This window comes from Odontomachus brunneus, unplaced genomic scaffold (assembly GCF_010583005.1).
Source record: "Odontomachus brunneus isolate Ranch 3 - 2012 unplaced genomic scaffold, Obru_v1 Obru_scaffold_011, whole genome shotgun sequence".
NCBI classification, from domain to species: Eukaryota; Metazoa; Arthropoda; class Insecta; order Hymenoptera; family Formicidae; genus Odontomachus; species Odontomachus brunneus.
The window spans coordinates 124,624-130,595 of record NW_022639461.1 but is presented as its reverse complement, the minus strand read 5'-3'; the positions used below and the strand labels follow the sequence as shown (position 1 = coordinate 130,595).

Here is a 5,972-nt window from a genome sequence, read left to right as displayed (position 1 = left end):
GGGGGGGGGGGGGGGAGAGGAAGAGAGTTATGATTCCGAAGGCAAAGCGGGAAGAAAAGCGAAACTATGACCGACGCGCGCTCGCACAGAGAAACTTCCCTGGTCCTGCGCCCCGACGCGGCAAGAAACGACGAAACTTTCGTCTACTTGGCGGAGAGAGAAATTGGCGAAACGATAAAAACGCTACTACTGCTAAGCTATGGGGCCCAAATTGTCCGGGAGAGAACGTGTTGGATCCTAAGTAGCACGAGCGAATCTATAACGCAAGCGCGCAACAGCGCCCGTGAATTCCGCTTGATGAGCGCACTAATGTAATGAAAAAAGCGTAATTCGCCCGGAAATATTTCGTCAAGGAAAGAGCGCTCGGATATGCGTGAGCGTATACGGTAAAATATCACGTAAATTCCACGAATTACTCGTATAATAGAAACTGTCAGTCTTTATCGCGCTTTTCCAACATGATTCAAAAGTTAGCGATACGGGAAATTTTTTAGGGCTTTTCACACGAGAGATCTGTTTTCGGTCAGTTATTTTTACATATTCGCAAAAAGGTTTCTCGTATGGACATAATACGTGAAAATATATTATTTGGAAAGGCAAAAAAAATTCGAGAAAACGCACACGACGAAGGATTTCGCAATATTTTCCCAACATTTATGTATGTGAAATACGCCAGGATCAATTCTGTTGACCTTTCTTAACATAACAAAAAGAAAGCAGTAACAACGAACCCCATTAATAAAGCGTCGAGAATAATGGAAGTAGGGATTTCCGCGTTAATTTGTGAGTCTTCGTGCTTCGAGGCGGTTAAATCCCGACTCCTGCATGTGCTCGCAACATAAAAAAGCTATAGACTACCGTCTTCAATAATAAAACTCCCCATTCGCGTTATGTAGAGAGATTGGCTGTGATAAAAAGCAATTAAAAGAACATCGAATCTCGTGAATTGAAGTAATTAGATCAGTCCGGAGGTGCAATTTGATTTTCAATAAATGGCATCACGCTGGTAATATTCTATTGCTGAAACGTTGTCGAAGAATCACAACTCGTTTATTTCCATTGAGTGCAGTAATATAAAAAAACGATAGATAAAATAGGCCGATTTTAATCTAAACAGTGTAACGGAAGTACAAATTCGCCTTGCAAGTACAAAGGAGCCAAAGTAACTCATTTTTAATAGTGATTCGATTAGTGACGATTTTGCTCCAATTGTTTACTTATTTGTATTATAGTTTAGTTTCAAAACTTTTTTCAATGAAAACCAAGAAAGCACTTCAAAATGAAACACTTTAGAAATTTGCATACACAAAAATTTCTTTTTAGAGAATTTTAAGTCCCATCAGTTGCGCACACATCTGCGTACATTGTGCAGTTTTGGGAATATTAAAATGGCTAATGATAAGCTTCCAACACCACTCTGGAGGTTCTACTAAAGAACTTCTTGTAAGGAAATTCAGCATTTTCGTTTCATTTTTAATTGTCTTCTTGGTTTTCATTGAAATCACTATTAAAAATGACTTATTTCAACTTCCGAATTTTGACTACTTTTCCGCAGATTTAGACGGATAAAAATACGTTACAATCTTTTCAGGCTGACTAACCCCCAGAAAGACCGAGATCGCCATTTAGAATCTCTCGCAGTGCGACAGTCGCGTGATCGACGAGTTAAACGAGTGTATCGAGTCAGAAATCGCACCAGGATCCAACTGGACGGCTCCGTCCATCCTACTTACGATGCACGCGATGTTCTGGCGGCCCACATTCGCGCGCGGAAATCCGTTTGTAGGATTGCCCGCGTAATTCGCAATTATAGAAACTGCGTTTCTCCTTCTTATCCCATGCTTCTTCGCCTTCTACGCGTCGCATCTAACATGTCGTTCACTAAGGAAAAGAGGAAAAAGGCAGTCGTGAGCTTCCCACTTCGCTCGACGTCTGGAGATTTCTCAAGCTCTCTTCGTCGACGACGAATGTTGCAAGATACGTTCACGATCGGTTTACAGTTTACGGCGGAAATAACATACTTCCAGCACCGCGAGAGTCTACACTACAACGATTCTGCAATCGCTGCGCAGCGCCTTCGAAGAAATGAGGTAGTGATGTCTTTTTTTAACGCGCCTCGCTTCGATCTGTTCCGCTCGATCGTCTACCATGAACGAAATAGCGACACGTGTCAAACAGAAACGAGTATACAAGTCTGTATGAAATAAGAACTTGTCGTTACACAGAAATAAAAGCAAGGGTGAGACGGCGACCTCTCGAACAGAGCACACGACTCGGAACACAGAAGCGAGAACGCGAGAACTACCCCGGTAGTCGGATGTATCGCCTTCAGTGGCGATGGAAAGTTCGAGTAAGTTCTTAATGTGGGAGAAAGTTTGCCGGGGTATAGACGGCGTGCGCGCTACACACGTTTAGACAAAACGACGTCTGATTTGCCGCAAGGCTGAGCGAAACTTGGCGAAACGCGCGACTCTGTCCGTCGTGTCGAAGGGAGTAGAGAGCTCGAGGAATCTTCACAAACTAACGAGAGCTGAACAGATCGGAATGCACCAGGGAGATCCGCGGCGCTAAACTCCCCGGCAAGCCTCTTGCGAATCACAAAAACGCGTCGGGGCCCGACGCGTTGATCACTCTTTGTGCAACAACGGCTGATTAACGTGCTGAGAAGGCACGAAGCCATGTGAACGTCAGGAAGGAAGGTGCGTGTGCCGCGACGCTCACCGCGGACGCCAACTGTCGTCGCGGCGTCGCACTTGTTTCACGTCACACCACTTGAATTAACCGCGACGTGCCACCACCACCACCAGCCGCCGATCGAGCGGCCGAGCGAGTTTCGCCGCGCGGTTTCGCCGACAATAACCGAAGGGATGAAGAAGAGGCGTTTATGTTTGCGCACCGCGGCAACGTTTCACGCGCACAACTATCAGCCGCGGTGGCGAAGCACGCGCGTCGCGACGCACCGGTGTGCGTAAGAGTGAGCGCATACGTCAGCGGTAGGAGGAGAGAGGACGCGTGCGTCGCGGCGTCCCTGGCGCGCGTGACCGTCCGCAAAGCCGTCGCGGTCACAACAAAACGCAAGGCTACGAGCTACCACGAGGAGTGGCGGCTACGTGTCATCGACTCTTCGACCACGGCGACATCTTGGTGCCGCGAGATCTAACCGCGAGGGTGCCAAGTAAGCGCCGCTTACCGCAGGTGCACCTTCCTCAGGTAACTCGCGTCAGTCTGCGAGCACGACGACATCGATCAGGGAAATTGCGGCGCTGAGGTAAACGCGAGGAGACAGCCAAACGTGTTTGTACTTCAAATGGTATCGAAGGCGATCGTGCAGCTGCGTGATCATGCAGCTGCACGATCGACGATCAAATGAAAATTATAATTGTTTTAGTTTATCATGTACTAAAAATAAAGACTTTGAAGTTAGTTTCTTAAAGATGATATCTCGACTTTTGTATCCCTTTTTCTTTCTATATCCCTCCATGTATTACACTCGTAGTCGGAAAAGTTGTTTGATTTTTTTTTCTAAGTTTAAGTTAGTTTGTAGGTTGAGTTAGGTAACCTATCCTTCTTGTCCAATGGAAGAATTTATTTTGCATCAAAAGAGCTCTCTCATTGGACAAGATGGATAAGGATTCCGAAATTTATAAAAAGAAAAAAAACCCAGGCAACCACTTTCTCCGACCACGAGTGTACATTCTTGCTAGGAATTAATGTTTAGTAATGTTAACGAAAAACAGCAAGGATTGATAAGCAATGCTTGACGCTGTTGTCTTTGCCGCGTTGAATACGCAATGTATTATTTATCAGAAAGAGAATAAGCCGAAATCGTCATCAATGTGTAAATCAACGCGACGCAAAAGCAATGTAAGGTTAAATAAGCAGCTATTGCTCTGGACGATTTCATCTCTGTCTCGTCATATTCATTATTAAAAAATATGATGCCACTGTAACATTCGTGTTACACATTATTACGTGTCACCCTGATTCAGTCGACATGCGCGAATGGCCACGTGGCAGCGTACAATGAAACACGTAAGGTCAATCAATCACTCTTCCATCCGCAAGAGTGCTTTTTAACCTTATATTATACGCGCGCGAGTGAACACTGAATAGCTATTAACGCGCGTAGAATTTCATCCCGTTCAGACTTTTTTTATTACAGGTTTTATGTTACCCGCGTTATTGTATCTCTCTCTCTCTCGTTTACCTCAAATAAAAAATTTAATCCATTTTATTTCTATTTTCATTTGCCCGACATCATACTCCCGGTTAACTCACGAGTTAAGGTTACTATCGTTACTATCGCTGTCCTCGAGAAATAAAGAAACGAAGAATGACGAGATGATAAAGAAAAAAGACATCCCGAGCACAACCGAGTTTTCTCGTTGTCGCAGCCGCGAGTGCGACAGACGCGACTGGCGTGGAAAGTAATTCATTGATCAGTGCAAACATTTATATCGACAAGTGGCTAGAGAAACGACTCTTTTGGTACAAAAGATATCGATTTTGCGCAAGTCAATGGAAACGCGCGTGTATCTTACACAGTCGGTAATCGCCTGTGGACCAAGGTATCGATCACACTCCTCCACATTTTAGAAACGCCAAACACGTCGGTAGCGAAAGTATTGCGCTACTTGAAAACGACGCTGAATTACCGACGAACACGATAACAGAGGCGACGATAACCACAAATTCCGCGGATTCTCTCACTTTTTGTTGTCGATAAGAGGAGGAGAAGCTCGGAAGCTGATAACGCAGCACGGAATTACGGTGATGAGCAAAGCCGCGGGGCGCTATACCAGTGCAATACACCACGCTGAAGTAACGAGAGCTGCTGCTCGACGTTTATTGGAAAATTCCCGGCTTGCTTCGCTTCGAGCTGCGAATTAAACGCGCTAAAATAAAGTATACGATAGAAATCGTAAGCGCAAGCTATGTAACAGGAGTTCTCGCGTCGACAACGCTGATATTCAGGCAGAACGAAAGATCACTCACTTTCTCCAATCACGATTTCATCATTTTCTCGTCATTTTGACATTATCGTGATTTTCTGTTTTACTTGAGCGGGTAGCGCCTTATTCGCGACTGACAGACTTAAATATATCATCTCCCTGCCATCCCCGTGGCGAACAGTCAAAGTTGTTAATTACAAAGTTATTTACCCGCTATCGTTCCACTGTATGGCAGGATCCTTGACGGATCAAAGCTCACTCATTCGCAACGCTCATTCGCTTGCAAAGTCAAGAGCATCTCCATAAGCATGCAAATTTATGTTAACGGCGACATACACAACCAAATTACCATGATAATAACATACATATGGATCTGTTTTCCAGCAGATTCGCCGTGCTTCTGATCGGCGAGTGAAGTTAATCGAAAACAGCGAGGAAGATGCAGAAGAAGATGCGCCCGAATAATGCGGTTAATCTTACACCGCGCTTTGAGCGTGTCGACAGCGTTAAAGTTTTACGTTCGACGGGGAACGATCAGTCACGAGACGTCGTAACAATTTTGCAAATATTATATCAACGGCTTCGTGCAATATCATACCTAAGACACGGTAAACGCCCGAGTTTTACGTTCGACGCGAAATAACGAAATCGTGACAAACTTTATCTGGGACGTATCGCGTGATTTTCCGTGGCTCAACGTGACACTGAAACTGGAATTCGTCATCGTGTTTTATTATCGGCGAAGTAAATATAAAAAAAAAGTGACTAATCAAAATATAATAAGATATAAACGCACTCCGAGAGAAAAAAAGCACGGTGATGGCAACTGTGCAGATGACAACTATACGAGTATTGTATGTAAAATTGTAATGTAATTGTAATTATATGTTGTGATCGTAACTGAAGACTTAGTTAACTAAGTTCTAGATAGTTTATTAAGCTGTATGTATATATATATATATATATATATATATATATATATATATATATATATATATATATATATATATATATATATAT

General features: G+C 43.8%; 1 protein-coding gene across 1 annotated transcript in view; it reads right to left on the bottom strand.

Annotated features, from left to right (window-relative positions):
• LOC116840694 (cAMP-specific 3',5'-cyclic phosphodiesterase) overlaps positions 1-5,972 on the bottom strand; it is a 474,033-nt gene that overhangs the window by 466,562 nt on the left and 1,499 nt on the right. The window lies entirely within an intron of this gene.